The sequence below is a fragment of the Tenrec ecaudatus genome, chromosome 12 (assembly GCF_050624435.1).
Source record: "Tenrec ecaudatus isolate mTenEca1 chromosome 12, mTenEca1.hap1, whole genome shotgun sequence".
Classification (NCBI taxonomy): Eukaryota; Metazoa; Chordata; class Mammalia; order Afrosoricida; family Tenrecidae; genus Tenrec; species Tenrec ecaudatus.
The window spans coordinates 117,643,996-117,665,310 of record NC_134541.1 but is presented as its reverse complement, the minus strand read 5'-3'; the positions used below and the strand labels follow the sequence as shown (position 1 = coordinate 117,665,310).

Genomic DNA, 21,315 nt, shown 5'->3' with positions numbered 1-21,315 from the left:
GCCCCGTACCGTTCAGAACGGCTGAGAACATCTGTTTCGCATCATGGCTTTTTCCCCACCCGGGTGGGTATGAACTGCTAGAACGATGAGGCTGGGCATCTGCGGCAACAGACTCTAAGTGGGAGAGCAGAGAACTGCGGGAGGTAGTCTGGAAAGGCCAAAATATTTTAGTAATTACCGAGGAGCCCCGGTGGCACAGTGTTAGGCACTGGTCTCTAACAGAAGGGTTGGCGATTTGAATCCACCAGCTGCTTGGCAGGACAAAGAGGTGGCTATCTGCGTGTCCAGTTTTACAGCAGTGAAAGCCCTATGGGGTTGCTCTACTCTGTCCTGTAGAATCACTGAGTTGGAATCAAAGGGACAGCAGAGGCTTGGGGGTGGGGGGCGACACTGACAACTTAGGCTAAAAAAAGAAAACGGGTAAAACCAAGAATGCATTCACCTCCCTAGCGAAGTGAAGGTACATAAAAGATAATTTAATCTCAAATATAGGGTAGTTTACTTAAAACAGACAATTACAGAGCTGCTGGTCTGATTCTAAATAGTTACCGGACAACAGCTACTTTAAGAAGCAGGCAGATACTAGAAATAGTCTTCTAAAGCTCCCCGTATTACCCCTTTATGAGGGACATTTCAGCATTTGGGAGTCTGCTTTCTGATTTTAGCCCACTAAACCTTTATCGGGACGGGGGGGGGGAGCATAAAAGTGATCCAATATGCTGAAGCACAACTGCCTTTATTTCTTTTAAACAGGATAGCGCTTTTCCTTGGTATGATTTCTTTTCTTTTTTGTTAAAACAGAAAAGTACAGTTTATTTGTGAAAACGACTTTACTGTGTTTTAGGTGAGTATTTACACAGTGATTTACGGTAGGTTCCCATTTAACAATTTTTATACAAACTGTTCTAGTACTGGTGAAAATGTACAAGTGTGCTCATGATTTCTATGGTTTCTTCTGTTCCCATTGAGCAAACTTCCCTGCTGTCTCTTGCCTTCTCATCTTTACTTTTTGGGTCAGAGTTGACTGTTTGGCTTTAAACAGGTGATCACTTAGGGAACCACGTTATTCTGAGGTGATACTTACATGTAAGTCAATCTACTGTATGGCTGACGGGTGACCTCTGAGAATGGCTCCCGTTCCCAGCTCAAAGGGTACCTGAGGGCGATATTTCGGGGATTTCTTCAGTCAATCCTTATGGGCCCAGTAAGTCTGATCTTGTTTTAGGAATTTGAATTTTTTCAGATTTTTCTCCTATTCTACCTAGTCTCTGAGACTGAACTAATGATTTTATATTTTAAAATTAAGTTCTCAAACTTTTATCTACAGAAAACAGAATATGAAGTTTCATAATAAGAAAATTATATTGATGGAGTTTTCTATCTTACTTAAATTGTATGTTTATATTATTATTTTATTCTTGCCATTTTAACTTGCTTTTTTTTAATTGTTTCTGCTTGTTTTCCCAGTTTCTGAAGCACAAAAGCAGTACATGTAGAGAGATAGTAAATGATGAAATTTTTTATGAGGGATGTTGCGGGGGAGAGACAGGAAAAGGTGAGCAAACAAGGAATCTGGGGGGGGGGAGCGAGCACTGGAACCGATTGTGATTATGTATATAAAATTCATTTTAAATGTGATTTAACCATGGAGGTATATGATTGGTGAATACTATATCAAGAAAACCACACACAGAGTGTGAAAAATGTAGCCAATGCCATTGAAAAAAATATGTATAGAAATTGTTTAAAGGAATTCTAATTTTTGCTATATAAATGTCCACCAAAATAATATATTTTTAAAAAGCAAGAAAATGAGTAAGAGTATACCATAAATTACCTTATAGGTTATGTGGATATCAGTCTTCCTTACTGTTAGAATCCTACATCGATACATGGCTACAGACTTCACCTCAAGAGACTGGGGATACATTTTACATACTTAGCCAGTTGTATTGAAATCTATGCTAGGACCACAGTCAACAACCATAACCTACTTAGCAAATGTTAACTACAGTAAGATGGTCAACAGATTGCTAATTGTTTAGCATAATCTATATAATTACTGGAAAATCCCTATACATATGTTACCTTTGATACACAGGAGGGGCTCTCATGGCATAGTGGGTTACTTGTGCTGCTAACCACAAGGCCAGTAGTTTGGACCCACCAAGTACTTCCCAAGATAGACATGAGGCTTTGTGGTCCTGTAAGGATTCATAGTCTCAGAAATCCACAGAAGCAGTTCTATTCTGGACTACTGGGTCACTATGAGTCAGAATGAACTCAATAGCTGTGAGTTTGGGGTTTTTTGATACACAGAAGTAAGGAGCTCTAGTAGCACAGTGTGTTAAGAGTTGGACTGCTAACTGCAAGGCTGGAAGTTCAAATCCACAAGCCATTCTGCAGAAGAAAGATGAGGCTTCCTGTTCCCATAGAAACAGTCTTGGAAAGGCAAAGGGGCAGTTCTTTTTTTTGTCCTATAGGGTCGCTGTGATTCAGAATCAGCTTGGTGGCAGTGAAGTCTGTTTTGTTTGTGTTTTAACTTCGAATTTGATACCCAGAACACTTGTATATAAATATTTGGAAAGGCTGCCTAGTAATCTTTTCCCTTCATGCAGTAAGGTAGAAAGGTCAGAAATTCAGGAATGTGTAAGGGACATATGTAGTGTATATGCTAAAAACAATATAGCAATCAACTGTCTGAAGTTGTTTAAGGATGGTTTTTCCTATGTTTGGTGGGTAATCTATTGCAATATGTATGCAAAGTGGCAACAGACTAATCTATGTGTGTCTGTAATGTAGTTGGTGTTTCACATACATTAATTTTAATTCTAACAACCACCCTACAAGGGAGCTAATACTCAGAAAGACCAGGTAAATAGCTGGTGAAATTATCAGAGCTGAAATTTAGACTGAGTATGGATTTCAACACCCGTACTCTTTTCACTATAATTTAATTTTTTAAAATTCCACATACTCTCTACACCAACTTTTCTTTAAATTAAAAGAGAATTAATGGGTGAAGAGGAGTCCTTGAAGTACTTTTCATTGATAAGAATAAACAATTAGGTATTTTTTTCTAGTACAAGCAAAAACGTTTATGATAAAGTCAGAATTCTCATTGCCACAGAGTCAATTCTAACTCACAGCGATCCTACAGGACAAGTAGAACTACCTTATTTGGATTTCTGAAGCTTATAAGTCTTTATGGAAGCAGAAAGACCCATCTTTCTCCTCCAGGGTGGCTGCTGAATTCAAGCTGCTGAGCTTCCAATTAGCTTAACCCACTCTGTCACCATGGTTTCTAAATTAGGATTAGGGTTCAGTTATCAAATTAGTCTTCAAGTTAAACATTCTCAATTTAGACCACTTCACACCTTAGCTGGCACATAAAATACTGTTTCTCCTTTGGTCCATCTAGTGCTGAGCAGTGACCATCAACAAAACATTAACCACACCAGCCAAGCAAACAGCCCCTGTTATGGGCTTGCAATGAGGAGCATCAGATCCAACAACTCTGCTGCATCACTTTGCTTCTCCAAGGAAGAGATCGCTGACCCATTACTATTTCCTCAACCCCTCATTTTCATCCCACTATCACATACCACCACACAGTGTTTCTACTCGTGCTCTCATAAACTCAGGCTCTTACACACCTGCGTCTCCATTTAGCTAACTGTACCTCAGGTTATTCTACTCCAGGAAATCTTTTAAAACACATTCTCTGTACTTCCTTCTGTTTCTTCCTCAGTTAGGACAATCTGTAAGCCAAAAACAAAGCACATATATCACGCATAAAGAATGCCCGAAGCTTCTAAGTCAAACAAATTAAAGAAATGAAAAGGATGTCCTTTCTTATGTCTTTTATCTTTTCTCATGTCAATTACCAGTACAATTTCAATACACTGTACTCCTTGTTGCAGAAGTCAATATTTCAGTGTCAACCAGTTAACTTACAAATTAATTATCTCTTAACAGTGTTTATTCCAAGTTGAAAACAATTATATGGTAGCCAGAACTCACTGCAACATCTCAAAATATTAAGATTAAATTCTGTGGTTATGTAGTTACTAAGTAATAATTTAATGCATATAACTAAAACTGAGATAAAATTGGGGATGCTAACTTTCCTGCACGCTAGTCTGCTTGGACAGTCTACTTTTACTTAAAACTGATCATGTTTTAAGCAAACTCATTATTTTACCTGCAAATATTTACTCTCCAGAGTTCCCTATTCTATTCCTTGACTCAAATTCAGAATTTTAAGGTCAATCAAAACATTCCCTCTTTACTACAATGGGCAAGCCTACACTAAGTGCTACTTCCCTCAGGTATCTCCACCAAACCAAGGCCCAGTCATCAAGCCATTACTGATTCACAGCACCTTAATGGTGCCATTTCTGAGACTGTCCATCTTTGTGGCAACAGACTTCTCCCACATAACATTTGGTGGGAAATGCCAACCTTAAGGTTAGTAGCCCAACACCTAGCCCACAGCACCACTGGAGCACCTTACGTAAGGTATAGAGATTCATAAATTATATTTTTACTCTCAAAGAACTTAGGGTCTGCACTATCAAATAGGGCAATATCAAATAACCAAGACAGAGACATGTGGCAATGAAAGCTGAAGTATAAAGTTATGAAGGGGGAAAATCACTTTAGGATAGAGAAATCAAAAGGGTTTTCATGAAGACAGCAGTTGAAATTGTTTGGAAGATGGGTAGGACACTGGCAAGACAGGGACCAGGAAGAAGGGCAAGGCATTTCAGGTTGAGAATAAACAACGTAAGCAAAAGTTTAGAGATGAGAATATAGACTGCATTTATAAAACAGCAATACAGATACAAATATGCTTGATACAAATGATGTATGGATTGTTATAACTGTGAAAGTCCCCATTAAAATGTTAAAATAAAAAAGCAAATAGTTTTTGTTGTGGTATCTTTAAGAATAAGATCTACCCTTGGATAAGTAAATGCAGTGAAGTGAAATTACTTAGTATGGCTCTTCTATCCAGAGTCTTTGTAACTCCCACCAAATGATTGGTTTGGGAACATGCAAATAAAGTGTAGAAGACTAACAAGGATATTAAACAGTTTTGTCATTTCACTAGGTGTAAAGTGAACCATCTCAGAAGCAAAAAGAATCTCAAGACCACCAAGATAGAAGAGCCATAAGCAACCAGTGGAGAGGTCTGGGGGCCGGCCCCAATCCCAACTACTAAGTGGACACCTGCCCCTCCCACCAAAAGAATTTATTTCAAAGGACAGCATTGAATCTGCAGCACTGGGAGAGGGCATATCTGATTGGAGCACATGAGAGCAGATGAATGGGGAGGAGGAGAGAGTGGAGCACATCCTGGCCCACCAGGCCATGAGGATGATGTTCCCAATTACAGCAGCCAGAGGAGGACCATATGGCCGGCCCCACTATGAGACATGACGCTCTGCACTGCCCATAGCCCTACAGGGGACAACACCAGAGACACAGTGTGGGAATTGCACCCGATCTGATCCTACCACACTGAGGCAAAACACTAAGGGGTGCAACAGAACAGCAAGGGAATGGAGTGGCGAGGTCCCCAGGGAATGCTAAAGGTGGACTTTGGGGCCAGGGCCTGGTGCCCCAACAGACTGGACTGGAAAACACTCCTAAAGGCCAACAAACAATCCTTGAACTAATTTACAAGCTTTTCTTTCTTGTTGTGTTTTGTTTTATTTTTTGTCATTGGTTTGTTGTTGTTTTGTTGTATATTGTTGCTTGGATTTGCTGTCTTGTGTTTGTGCATGTTATTATCTCCGCTGGTCTGTCGAAATAAGATAGGCTGGATGAACAATCTGGAGGAGAAAACAGGATCAACAGTTCTAGGGAGAAGTGGGGGGAAAGGAAGTGGTGTTAACAAACCAAGGGATGAGGGAACAACAAGTGATCCAAATTGGTGGTGAGGAGGGTGTGGGAGGCCTGGTAGGGCATGATCAAGGATAATGTAACAAAGAGGAATTGCTGAAATCCTGGTGGGGACTGAGCATGATAGGACAGGAGGAAAGTCAAGGGAAATAGAGGAAAGAGCTGGGAGGCAAAGGGCATTTATAGAGGTCTAGATAAAGACATGTGTATATGCAAATATATTTATATATGAGAATGGGGAAATAGATCTATGTGTGTATATGTATAGGTTTAATATTAAGGTAGCAGAAGGACATTGGGCCTCCACTCAAGTACTCCCTCAATGCAAGAATACTTTTTTCTATTAAATTGGCATTCTATGATGCTCACCTTCCCACCACAACTGCTGAAGACAAAGTGGGTGAATAAGCAAATGTGATGAAGAAAGCTGCGGGTGCCTGGCTATCAAAAGATATAGCATCTGGGGTCTTAAAGGCTTGAAGATAAACAAGCGGCCATCTAGCTCAGAAGCAACAAAGCACACATGGAAGAAGCACACCAGCCTGTGTGACCACGAGGCGCCAAAGGGATCAGTTATCAGGCATCAAAGAACAAAAAAATCATATCATTGTGTGCTCACCTCCATGATACAATCACTGAAGACAAATGGGTGCATAAGCAAATGTGGTGAAGAAAGTGAATGGTGCCTGGCTATCAAAAGACATAGTGTCTGGGTTCTTAAGGGTTTGAAGTTAAACGAGCAGCCATTTAACAGGGAAGTAAATAAGCCCACATGAGAAGCATTTCAGCCTGTGTGATCCTGAGGTGTTGACTGGATCAGGTAGAGAAAGATCCCAAACAAACAATTATATCAATGTGAAAGACGGGGGTTGGAGTAGAGATCCAAAGCCCATCTGAAGGTAATTGGACACCCCCCATAGAAGGATTACAAGGAAAGGACAATTCAATCAGGATGAAGTATAACACTGACGAAACAACATTCCTCTAGTTACTGAATGCTTCCTCCCTGCCCCACTATCATGATCCAGTTCTACCTTATTAATCTGGCTAGACCGGAGTACGTATATTGGTACAGATAAAGAGCTCTTGACACATGGAATTCAGGACAGATAAAACCCTCAGGAACCATAGTAGGAGTAGCAATATCAGGAGGGTAGGGAGATGGGGGGGGGGGGAGGAAAAAGGGGAAAGTCATCACAAGGTTGAATATATAGCCCAGACAGTATAAAACATGAAATAACAATAATATATAACTGATCAAGGATTCAGCGTGTGGGAGGGTGGGAAAGGGAGGGAAAAAGAGGAGCTAATACCAGGGGTTCAAGTAGAAAGAAAATATTTTGGAAATGTTCATGGCAGTGTATGTACAAGTATGCTTAATACATTTGAAAGATGCATTGTTGTAAGATTTGTAAGTCCCCCAATAAAATGATTAATAAAAAAAATTTAAAGCGTCATTTAAGACACAATTCTATTTCCTACCTGCCAACCTCAACAGATAATAATTTTGCCATATATCTGACACTTATTTCACTTGTTGCTGAAAAGAACTGAAGAAAACTTCAAACCTTGAGTTGCAATTTTGAAGGATTCTACTGGTAACACAATGAACTCAGGAAGCATCAAAGGAAGATAGAAGGTGGGGGGAGAAAGGGGGAACTGATCACAATGATCGACATAGAATACCCCCAACCCAGAACAACAGAAACATGGGTCAAGGGAGACAGCAGATGGTGTAAGATATGAAAATAATAATAATTCATTGGGGAGGAGATAAGCCAGTCAGGGTACAGGGTAGCAACAATGAAACATATAACTTTCTTCTAGTTCTTAAAAGGCTTCCCCCCCCCCCATCACCCCCCACTATCATGATCCCAATTCTATCTTACAAATCTGGCTAGACCAAAGGATGTACATAGGTACAGATAGCAACTGGAAACACAGGGAATTCAGGACAGATGACTCCTTCAGGACCAGCGGTGAGAGTGGTGATGCCTAGAGGGTGGAGAGAATGTGGGGTAGAAAGGGGGAACTGATTACAAGAATCTAGGTATAGCCTCCTCCCTTGGGGATGGACAGCAGAGAAGAAGGCTGGGGAGACGTCGGCCAGTGTAACATATGACAAAATAATAATTTATGAACGATGAAGGGTTTATGAGCTGAGGGGGAATGGGGAGAGAGGGGGAAAATGAGCAGCAGATATTAAGGGCACAAGTAGAAGGCAAATGTTTTGAGAATGATGATGGCAACAAATGTACATATGTTCTTGACACAATGGATGTATGTATGGATTGTGATAAGAATTGTATGAGCCCCCAATAAAATGATTAAAAAAGAAAATAATAATAATTTATTAAGGGTTCACGATGGTGGGAGGGTTGGGGAGGGAAGGGAAAAACAAGGAGCTGATACTAAGAGCTCAAGCAGAAAAAAAAATGTTTTGAAAAGGATGATGGCAACATTTGTACAAATGTGCTTGACCTAATGGATGTTTGGATTGTTACAGAGCTGTAAGAGCCCCAATAAAATGATTACAGAGCGAAAAAAAAGAAGATGGAAGGAATGACTACACAGGGTCACTATACCAAAAAGAATGTCATGAAATGAGATATAATAAAAAATCAATGACATTGAAGGAAAAACTGAATGCCTGGTGAAAAATAAGAATTGACAGAATACTTACTGGGATGTTTCAACAAACAAATTTAGTGCTGGAAGCACTCACTCATCTATGCCAAGAAATTTGAAAGACAGCTACGTGGATAGACAATTGGGAGAGAGAGCCATATTTATGCCTATTCCAAAGAAAACTGATGCAACAGAATGAAGATATTACTGAATAATATCATATTACATGTAAGTAAAATTTTGATGATTAAAAATGGTGGCAGTAGTACATTAACAGGTAACGATTAGAATTTCAAAGTGGATTCAGAAAAGGACATGGATCAAGAAATATCACTGCTGTACTAGAGGAACCTTGACTGAAACCTTGACCAGAGCAAATAGAGGAGTTGAACTCTTGACCCTGAAGTCTACATTCCAACACATAACCCACCAAGACTCCTTGCAGTACACCTAGGGGGTTTGAACCTTGACAGAAAGATGCTTACTTGTGTCCCAGTCCTTATGCAGAGCCATTCAACTGTGTGGATCATAACAAATTACAAATAACATTGCAAACAATGGGAAATCCAGAACTTATACCTAGACCAAGAGCAGTAATTTGAACAGAACAAAAGAATACTCAAAAAATAAGCAAATTTGTTACCATCAAGTCAATTCTGACTCATAGCAACCCTATGAATAGAGTGAGACAGCCCCTGTGGAATTTCTAAGCATATTTAGCCTCATCTTTCTCCAGCACCCCCACTCAGACCACCACCACCACCCCTGGCCAAATTCATGGCTATGGCAGCAATTCCTGACAGCGACCCTGTAGGGCAAGAGTACAACTACCCTTCCCAGTGTCCAAGGCTGTGGATCTTTGTGGAAGCAGAAAGCTTCATGTTTCTCCCACAGAGCGAATGGAAGAGTTGAACTGTTGACCCTGAATTTTGTATCCCCATACATAACCCACCAAGACTCCTTGCAGTTCAGTTAGTGGGTATGAACTACTGACCTTGTGGTTAGCAGCTCAATTTGTAAACCACTACACCTCTGTGGCTATAGTCAGGAAAGGTGTATAATAGGGTTTTCATTATACTTATTCAATCTGCATGCTGAGCAAATAATCCACGAAGCTAGATTATGATAAAGAAGAATAGGGCATTAGGATTGGACAAAGACTCATTAACAACTTGTGGTATGCAGATGGCATAACCTTGCTTACAGAAAGCAAAAAAAATATTTGAACCATTTACTTATGAAGATCAAAGCCTCCAATCTTCAATATGGATTACACCTCAATAGAGTTCACTCACTCCCCCACTGCCCTTGAGGAGTGGTTGGTAGTTTCGAACTGCTGCCCTTACACCTCGCAGCCCAATGCATAACCTGTCACACCACCAGGCTCCGTAGCTCAACATAAAGAAAACCAAACTCCACAAATGGACTAAATTGCAGCAGTCAGGATATCAAATGACATATTGCATTGTACAAATTGCTAGCAAAAAATATCGTTAAAAACCAAATATGTAAAAAAAAGCAAATATGTCATTTTGTAAACTAAAGTATGATTGCCTAAACAATGGTATTTTCAATATTTCATATATGTGAAAACTGGAAAATTAATAAGGAAGCCTGAAGAATTGATGTTTTTGAACTACTGTGTTGATAAAAAGAATAGTAAATATATTATTGGCTGCTGCTGAATGAACAAATCTGTGTTGTAGTTAGTACAGTCAAAATGCTCCTTAGAAATGGTTATGACAAGACTTTGCCTCCTGTACTTTGGACGTGCTATCAAGAGAGACCAGTCACTAGAAGAGGACATCAGACAAGTTTGGTAGAGTGAAAAAGAGGAAGCCGTTCAGTAAATCCACAATTCTGTAATGATGGACGCAAACGGCAATGATTGTGAGGATGGTGCAGGGCAGGGAGTGTTTTGTGCTGTTGTACTTGAGGCTGCTATGAACCGAAACCAACTGGAAGACACCTAAGAACAACACGTATGTGAAATTGTTGCTAATGTTGAGTGGTTCTGATTTAAAACAATCAAATTTACAACAGAATAGAGCACTGTCTGGCCCGGCACCATCTTCACAGGCATTGCGATGCTGGAGCCCACTGCTGCAGACACTGTCACCTCATCTGTTGAGGGCCAGCCTCGCCTGATAAAATGCCCACAAGTACACAAGATGAAGTCTCGCCACCCTCCTTCCAAAGTGCATTCTGGAAGCACTTCTTCACAAACAGGTATGTTCAGTCTTCTGCCACTCTATAGTATTTTAATAGTCTTTGCCAACACCATAATTCACATGGATTGATTCTACCTCGGTCTTTCTTATTCATCGACCCGCTTTCATATGCATAGTGGCAACCTGAAAATACGATGGCTTTACACACACACACACACACACACACACACACACACACACACACACACCACCCCCTTTCCCAAACAGCACAAATTCCTGAAAGAGAAAAGTTTCTCTTTTGCTTAAATAAATCCTAATTTATTTAGTATTAGTAGTTCCTTACAGTCCACAGATACTTCATTAAGCATTTGTGATGAGACTAGTCAGTAGTAAGAAGGAATACCTGTGGGAAAACTTAAGGAATATTCACAGTAAACTAAAGCTTTTGATAGTACTTTTAAAATGAAATAGTCATATCTTTGATAGTCTAAGTAGCCTTAGATAGAAATCTTGGTCTTTGAAAGTTAGTGAGATCATCAGAATTAATCTGAGCAGGCCTATCTACTATTTTAGCTGAAAGCATACTTAGCAATATTCCAGGTGAACAACTTGTTGAAAGTATATGGCCAACGGGGAGATCTAGAAAAAATTCTGTTCTTCCATTTGCTTACTCCATCCAACCAACTGCAATTTTTTTCACTCATGTTTAATCTCTAATGATAGTAGCATATGGCTCCTAGTTGAACAATGTATTATAAGTCGACAGCTGCCTTTTTGCTCAATACACACAAGAGCAAGTGTCAAAGTGCCAAATGTGACCTTTTATTTATAGCAAAGCTAGGATAAAGAGACACACAAAAAGGGCAGTCTTTTCCTAATTAAAAAACAAAGGAGCACTGATTCAAAGATAAGTCAGTTTGTTTCAAAACTGAACTGGAATCACACACTGAAACTTCATGTAAGCAAATTATAAATGCATATGCACAGCTAGATGCAAGTATCACTGATAACAACATTCAAGTTCAAAGTTCACATGGTCTTTATTCCGTCAACTCTAAAGCAATAAATCCGAAGGGACTATAGTATGTACTCAAAGCACAGTTGGCAAGGACTCTTCCTTATAATTTACAACTAATGAGAAACATGCATTAAAGTTTACAAAGGTTTATTATTAAAAAGTTATTCTGAACCATATGCTTATTTTTAGGTTGCGTAATGACAGTGAATTTAATTTTGGTTCTGATATCCAAGGTCTCTAAGTTCTCTCAGGGCTCTTCTCTAGCTTCTTTAGTATTTTCTGAGGACATTTGTTAAACATGATTTTATCAGCATTCTATCCTAGGTAAAAGATGAAACAATGTTGCCAATCTTATTGAAACAATCAAGCCAATGTAACCAATTGGATGAGGTGTTGCAAATATTACAATTTTTAGCAGCTAGCTGATAGTCAAAGAATTCTAGAATACTTGGAAACAAACATACAGCTTCAGAGCTTGAAAATAAAACATGACAAACACAAAGATATATCATGTTTACATAAACCATCACAAATAGGCAAGCTATAAATATGAAATTTATACCTGTATGTTGTCACAGTATAATCTTCTGAGTTACTTAGAGGAAGGATACGCTATAAGGTCACTATGTATATAATTACTCATTCAAGCTGAATGGTTAAACTCTCATTATAAGGTAAGTGTGTGTTGCTTTACAAGTTGTATTACAAAAGCTAATGAAAACATAAAAATAACTAGAACTAAAGATTCAGCTATACTACTTGTCATGCTTCTATATTTCAAACTGATTCTCAGTCTCTGAGATACATTGACTCTTGATATTCTAGCTGTAAAACTAGTAAGTCACCAGCTCATGAATATACTTTTAAAAAAATGTCTTAAGCCCAGAGGATGTGCAAATAGGAACCAGAAGCACATGGTAATAAAAATAAAGTAGTAATTCATGTTATAATATGTATGAACCTTGAAAACATGCTAAATGAACTGTGCAGGACACAAGACACCATACTAAGGGGCTTCAAAAAGTTCGTAGAAAATGGAATTTAAAGGTGATAGATTCCCACCCCCTGAACTTTTGACACCCTTGTGTATATATTGTATGATTTCACTTATATGAAATATCCAGAATAGGTTAATCATAAAGACAGAAAATAGATTAGTGACTATTTAGGGCTGAGAGTAGGGAAAGTTGGAGACCTGGGTTCATGTGTAAAGGTGAAGAGGTTCTTTTAAAATGCTCTAAAACGGATTGTGGTAATGGAGACACAACTCTGAATATAAAAGTCACTGAGTTATATACTTGAAATGGGTTAATTTTAGTTATGCAGATTCTATCTTGGGGGGTAGGGGGATTCAAAAGGCCAATGTATACATTTTGTTAATGCTTTTTAAACTAAAACAACAACAACAAAAGACCAAAAACCCAACATCAAGATTTGTGCTTTCTTTTTTTTATAAATACTTTTATTAGGGGCTCTTTCATCTCTTATCACAAGCCATACATTCGTCCAGTGTGTCAAGCACATTTGCACATATGCCGCCATCATCTTCAAAGCATTCTCTTCCCACTTGAGCCCGATATCAGCTCCCCATTTCTTCCCCCTCCTACCCTCCCTCACAAATCCTTAAGTTATAGATTATTTTCATATCTTACATCATCCTCTGTCGCCCCTCACCCACTTTTCTGTTGTTTGTTCCCCTGGGAGGGGTTATAATATAGGTTGATCCTTGTGATCGATTCCCCCTTTCTACTCCTCCCTCCCCCAATCCTTCTGGTATCTCTTACTCTCATTGTTGGCTCTGAGGGGTTTATCTATGCTGGATTCCCTGTGTTTTGGGCTCTTATCTGTAGCAGTGTGCATGTTCTGGTCTAATCTGATTTGTAAGGTAGAATTGAGGTCAGGGAACAGAACTATGTACTCACATCTATATGTTAAGATTTAAGGTTACAGATGGACATTGGGCTTCAACTCAAGTACTTCTTCAACACAAGAACACTTTGTTCTAATAATCCAGCATTATGTGATGCTCACCTTCCTGAAATGATCACTGAAGACAAAATAGGTGCATAAGCAAATGTAGTGAAGAAAGCCGATGGTGCCTGGCTATCAAAAGATATAACGTCTGAGGTCTAAAGTCTTGAAGATAAACAAGCGGCCATCTAGCTGAGAAGCAACAAAGCCCACATGGAAGCACACCAGTCTGCGTGATCATGAGGTGTTGATGGGATCAGTATCAGGCATCTAAGACCCAGAACAAAATCATACCTAATGTGAATTGGGGAGGGGGTATTAAGTGGAGACCCAATGTCCATCTGTAGACAATTGGACATCCCCTTACAGAGGGGTCACACAGAAGAGATGAGCCAGTCAGGGTGCAGTATAGCACTGACGAAACACAACTTTCTTCTAGTTCTCTGGTGCTTCCTTCCCCCAATATCATGACCTTGATTTTTGCCTTATGTAACCACATTCTGACCTTTTCTACAAGCCATTGGTAAAATGATGGCCAAAACAAATTCTAGATAGGTTTGCTGAATTGCTTAATAACTAACACTATAGAGCTCCTTCACTCTAAAGCATCTTTTTAATCACTGAAATGATCACAGTTCAAGTGAAAATATCATTATTATTTATTACTTATTTTTTTTTAAAAAACCCACCCCAAACAAAATTCTGATTCAAAGTGACCCTACAAGGCAAGGTAGAACTGATCCTAGGGATTTTCGAGACTGTAGAAAGCCTCACCTTTCTCCAACATGGTAGCCGATGGTTTCAAACTGCTGACCTTGTTGGCAGCCGAACACAATAGTATCTGATAAATAGGTCTGCTTAGGCAATATAACATTGTAATGTTTTAAAACCAAAGACCCCTCGTTTGTAGGCCAGGATCTATTTGCAATAGATATTGAACCCCAAGACCACAGTCTTACATCTGAGGTTTACCAGAATTTCCTGTGTAGACAGTAATAAAAAGAGCAATAACCACCACCACCTACTTTAAGTCTTTCACTTCCCCAAAAATCTGCCAATCTGCAAATGTGGGGGAAAACCAAAGTTACAACTCCTCACAAACACTAGACATCTTCATGTTTTAAATTCCACTGCTAGTGAGCTGATTCTCTCTAACGGCAGCCTGACAGGATAGATTAGAACTGTCTCTGTGGGTTCCAGGCCGTAAATGCAAGGGTTCTCGGTTGTTTCCCATGAGAATCCAGTCATTTGAATTGCCAACCTTGAAATGAGCAGTCCAATGCTGAACCCCTTACACCACCAGAGCTCCGGAGGGGTTTTCCATCAGTGACGCTTTTCCCCTGTTCCTAGTTTCTCTATCCCAGAGGGGCAAGGGTGAGCAGGTAGGCTCTGTGCTCTGTATTCCTTCCTCCCAGGGGGAGAGGAAGGACTTCATCCGACTGGTGCAAGAAAAATAAATAAATAAGTAGCTAGCTAGATAGATAGATAAATAAATAAGAGCCAACATTTCGTCCTTGAGAACAAACTGTTCGCAGAGAACACACATTTGCCTCTATTTGTTCATGCTACAAATGCCACAGAGGCAGGTCCCCTAGTCTTGAGATGGAATATTTAAGTATATTTAATTGTGAGCTTGACTACTGCAAAGCTTGCTTACCCACAGATATAAGTCCTGCTCTCCAATATTACTTTTAATCAGTGAAAATAAAAATAAATCTTTGAGATTCCTTAAACATATCCATTCTAAATAATTAAAAAGAAAAATGATGCGTATATTTTTCAGGTATAAATGTACTAACCCTTAAATTAGTTATGAAAAACTATAACATGAACATAATAACAAACTCCAGAAAAAAGAGAAATTTTGATTAGTCAAGAGAGAAGTTCCTTTATATACTTGATGAGACCTTTACACTTGATCTTAGCCAAAAGGCCGAGAAGCGATTTGATGAGACTTTTACAAAACATTTTGAAATTTTCATAAAGAAAGAGTACTAGGCAAATCCAGGATGGTTCAGTCAGAGAAATCTCTGCAGTAAAGTCATGACTTCTTAATAAAGGAACACACAGATCATTTACAGTTACCAGATGCAGATTTGATTGATGGCCAATCTTATTAAGATTAACTCACTAAAAATAAATCTTTTTTTAATCAAAAGCTTGCCTCCTTAGTGATGAGAAAGTAATGATAATGACTTGTTAAAAACAAAACCAAAACTCACTACCACCGGTCGGGGTCCACTCATAGTGACCCTATAGGACAAGTAGTATTGCCTCTGTGGGTTTCCAAGACTGTAACTCTTTACCGAAGCAGAAAATTTTGTGTTTCTCTTGTTCAGAGCAAAATTATCACTAAGACTGAAATTCCACTCACCTGTCCGTCTTTAAACTGGCAAAACTTGTATCTGAAAATTTCTCAAACAGAAAAATTCGTAAGGCTGACTAGTCTTAAAGGCACTGGTGACTCTCTTTATTTAAGTAAAAAGGATGTTGCTGGTGCAGTGGGTTAAGCACTGGACCAGTAACCACACGGGTGACTGTTCAAAGCCACCAGCTGCTCTTCAGGAAAAAGATGAGGTGGTCTGCTTCTGCACAGATTAGTTTCTGAAGCCGTAAAGAACAGTTCTATGCTGCCCTATAAGGTCCATGTGAATCAGAATCCATTCAATAGCAGTGGGTTTTGTTGTAGTTGTTGCTAATCCATGGGGTGAGGTGGTAATAGTAATACATGAAATATCACAACCAATAGTTCAAGTTTTGGCAAGAACTGGGTGATTGTTTGACAGTTTGCTGCAATTATGTCAGAATGAGAAGTATAGGGAAGCTGGCTGGCTAGGCCTACTCAACACTAGAACTACCCACCACCCTACCACCCACTTTTGCTTCTAGACCTTACAGCACACTTAAACCCCAGCAAGCCTCAAAGAGTAAAGTGCAACACGTAGTCCAGGAAAAGGTATGCTACTCTCCAGAAGAACTGCTTGACTTTTCTAATATGTGCGAACAGAAACCTGGAGAATTTCTATGAAAATGGCTGATGTGAGATTGCATACTGATTTATGGGCTGTGACCAAAGGTTTGGCTGGATGGTCAGAGACTTATAAGGAACACAATTAGAAAACTGGAACAAGAAAGTATAAGGAAGAAGTGATAATGGCTAGAATTCTCTGAATGGGTGAAAGAAGTAATATTTTTATAGTGAATGCTCACTAAAGGGTGACATTAGCAAAGGAGGGTTCTAGCAATCAAGTGGATAGGGTGACATATTCAGTGGAAACCAGTCATTCTCTTTCCCCAGCCATTCCGGTCACTGATCAAAGGGCTCATGAACAAAAGTAGCCATGGTACTACTCACAAAATTTTGCTTCCTGTATGACAATCCTATGTTGTGCTAGTCTGGCGATCTTAATCCCAAAGACAGGCATACTTGAATACCTGAAGACAACCCCGATTCCACGGAACTGAAAGTTAAGAATGCCAGAATCCTCGGGCCTTTCCATGAACAGGCAAAAGAGGGACTTACTACATTGGCCAGTGTGACTGACCCTGCTTACCAAGGGAAACTGGATTGATAAATCATGGAGCTAAAGAAAAGCATAGGAGTAGAGGCATAGAGATAACAACTGACGCAGGCTTGATAGGAGAGGTACGGGTGGTGGGTAGGAGATAGGGAGGGTGAAGGGGTTGGGGAGAGCAAACTATGTGGGAAGAGGGAGGGAGTACTCACTAGAAATGATGGTGATCACACAACTAATTTTTTAAAATGTTTTAACATGGGAGGGAATGTTCTAAAATTGATTGTGGTAATGATTGTACTCTTCTTGATATGATTGAATTACTGATTGTGTGAAATTTGGATTAAGTTCCAAGAAAGCTTTTGGGGGAAAAAAAGAAATATACATAGAATAAGCTGTTAAATAATTCACACTGTGTGGCTAGCAAAGGAGTGTTTTAAGGGCTCTTATGTCTATGAAAGCAAGATTTTATAAATATCAGCCAATCATAATTTTCTTGTATTTCTGTACTCTGCATTTAATTAAGCTCTGTGAAAATTTTTTTAGTGCAGCACTTTGGTGAAACCTTGCGAGGTACTTCCCTGTCCTGGATTGTCTGTTCTTTCCATAAACTTCAATTTTAACAGGAGGAAGAACTGGAATGCAGGAGGTTCCTTAGGACATCTCTTAGTACTACTGTGTCCGTGATTAAAATCACTGGAAAACTACAGCGACCCATTTCAAATGTGACTACGAATAGCCCAGATCTTTTAGGAATGACGGTTTGGGTCACTGTACCAAGCAAAGAACCACAAGCAGCAGTGTGTGATGAGGGAAAAAGGAATATGGAGTAGGTGGTAGGAGACAATTCTAAATACCAACTACAACCCTATGATCAGCTGCAGAAACCAGGATTGTGATCATTGTATTTCTTTGTATATACACATCAGATGTTTGTTTTCTACACTTAGAAAATGCAAATGGGGCTAATGTGGTTTCACTTGTATACATGTTAGTTGTATCATGTTAGGTGCAAGTATGACTTTATAATTACTTAGAGATTATGTATGGTTTATGCAGATGTGTACAGATGGCAGGTGACAAGGCATGGGCGGTGATGATTAAGGGTATATGCCCATTTGGCTAGGTCACAACTTTCTGGTTTGGTAGTTATGATAGTTTCATCCCTTCTGAAAGATCTGATACAATGTAGTCAATCATCTCATGGTGAGATATGCTGAGTAGCAACCAGCTGAAGAGTTTCAGTTAGGGTGTAGCCTGTGTCCAAAACATGAATGTTCTGGCAAAGGTCTTGGGCTTTTATGCTCATCCTGGATCCCTGGCTCCTCGGCGTCCAACCTCTGGTTCTTTGTGCTTGAGGTCTCAGCCTGCCATATTGCTTGCTAAACTTGGGAGTCATTAGCTTTTGTCTTACGGAACAATCTTAAGGCTTATCAACCTCTGCAACCAGCAGGCTGCTGTCTGACTTGCTGATTTGAGGGCAGTAGATGTAGCTACATGAGTCAAAGAAGCTTCCAACCTGACATCTGACCCATACACTTGGGAATTTGCCAACCTCTACAACTGCATGAGCCAGTGAGGTAAATAAAAATCTCTCTCGTGTGTGTGTGTGTGTGTGTGTGTGTGTGTCCCTAGCAGTGTAGGGGTTATAAGTTGGGCTGCTAACTATAAGATCAACTGTTTGAAACCACCAGCTGCTCCTCTGGATAAAGACTGGGTCTTCTACTCTCACATAGTGTTATAGTCTCAGAAACTCACAGGGGGCAGTTCTATCCTGTCCTATAGAGTCCCTAATGAGTTGGCATAAACTCAATGGCAGTGATTATCTCTCTCTCTCTCTCTCTCAATCATCTGAGTGTACATGCCCTGGTGGCATGGTGGTTACACACTGGGCTGCTAACAGTAGTTTGAATCCACTAGCCACGCCACAAGAGGAAGGCAGGCTTCCCACTCCTGTGAACAGCTACAGTCTCAGAAACCCACAGGGGCAGTTCTATTCTGTCCTACAGGGTTATGAGTTGGAATCAATTCAATGGCAGTGAGTTTCCAAATATATATTTTACTGGATTTGCTTCTCTAGAGAACTCAGCCTAAGACAGTAATACTTAACAGTACAAATAATACTTCTTAAGCATTTTCTTGAACGGATCCCACACTGACATGTGGGAGAAAACAAAAATAATTAGTTTACATGGGTAAAATATAAAAAAACTGCCGAAATCAAATCACAAAATGAACATTAAAGCTCTTCTAAGAGTATAAGGCACAATGACCCCACAGTTGTCCTCTGAGGTAGACCTAAAATACCTGAATGTAAAGCCATGAAGTCATATGGACACCAATGTTTACTGTACCACACTACTCACAATCGCCAAAAGGCAAAAATAGCCAATATGTGCATCAACAGGTGAATGGTAAGTAAAATGTGGTATGTCCATACAATAGAATACTGTTGTTAGGTGCCACTGAGTCAGTTCCGATCCACAGTGACCTCATGCACAACAGAATGAAACACTGCCCGGTCCTGCACCAACCTCACAATAGAACATCATTTTTAAAAGTTTCTTTCTACTTGAGCCCTTGCTATCAGCTTCTCATTTTTCCCTCCCTCCCCCATGAACCATTGATAATTGATAAATTATTACTATTTTTCATGTCTTACACTGACCGAAGTCTCCCTTCATCCACTTTTCTGTTGTCCATCTCCCAGGGAGGGGGTTATATGTAGATCATTGTAATCAGTTTCCCCTTTGTCCCCCAATCTTTCCCTTACCCTCCTGGTATGGCTACTCTCATTATTGGTTCTGGGGGGTTTATCTGTCCTGAATCCCCTGTGTTTCCAGCTCTAAACTGTACCAGTGTGCATCTTCTGTTCTAGCCGGATTTGTAAGGTAGAACTGGGGTCATGATGGGGGTGGGGGCGGGAATTAAAGAACTAGAGGAAAGTTGTATATTTCACTAGTGCTACACTGCACCCCGACTGGCTTGTTTCCTGCCTGCGACCCTTCTGTAAGGGGATGTCCAGTTGCCTACAGATGAGATTTGGGTCTTCGCTTCGCACTCTCCCTCATTCACAATAATATGATTTTTTGTTCTTTAATGCCTGATACCTGATCCCTTCGACACCTCGTGATCACACAGGCTGGTGTGCTTCTTCCATGTGGGCTTTGTTGCTTCTCAGCTAGATGACCGCTTGTTTACCTTCAAGCCTTTAAGACCCCAGATGCTATATCTTTGGGTATCCAGGCACCATCAGCTTTCTTCACCACATTTGCTTATGCATCCACTTTGTCTTTAGCGATCACCTCCCAATAGATTACTCAGCCATAAAGAAGAATGAGGTTCTGATATAAGCCACCACCACATAGATGAACCTTGAGGACAGTATGCTAAGAGAATTGTGAGATCACAAAAGGATGAATGCTGTGTGATATTATTACATAATAAGTAAATACATAGAAACCCAATTTAATTAGTGGTTACCTGAGGTAGGAGGAAAGGACTTTTTGCTTAGAGTACAGTACAGGGTGGTTAAGGGTGGTAGGATACGTTGGAAATGGAATGAATAAGGGTGCACAGTTTGAAAGATGTAATAAATGTCACTGATGAGTACACTGCCAAAGTACCATAGATACTCAGGTATAAGCCGAGTTTTTCAGCACATTTTAAATGTAGTTTTGTGGTAAAATTAGGTGCCTTGGCAGATATTCGGGTCAGCTTATACTCGAGTATATATGGTAAATGTTTTATGTTGCTGTATTTTTTAATTATAATTTTAAAATTAAGAGGTTGCTTGAATATTCATGGAAAAGATCCATTATCTTTCAATTCATTTTCCATGAACTTTTGCAGCACGCTCATATAAAATACTACATAAAATGAAACCTCCAAAAAAACCAAACTTACTTCCACTGAGTCAAAGCTAACTCATAGTGACCCTGTAGGGCAGAACTGCCCCTGTGAGTTTCTGAGACAATGAACTTCTTAGTGTATAAAGAACCCATCTTTCTACAGAGGAGCAGCTGGTGGTTTCAAACGGATATGTTGATGAGCGCAGCTCAATGCATACCCAATATGTCACCAGGGCCCCATATAAAATGGA

The 21,315-nt window shown here is 39.7% G+C and overlaps 1 protein-coding gene and 1 pseudogene across 1 annotated transcript in view; both read right to left on the bottom strand.

The window, feature by feature from the left end:
* Nucleotides 1-21,315, bottom strand: part of MOSMO (modulator of smoothened) — a 75,960-nt gene that overhangs the window by 47,859 nt on the left and 6,786 nt on the right. The window lies entirely within an intron of this gene.
* Nucleotides 15,464-15,643, bottom strand: LOC142423499 (U2 spliceosomal RNA; annotated as a pseudogene).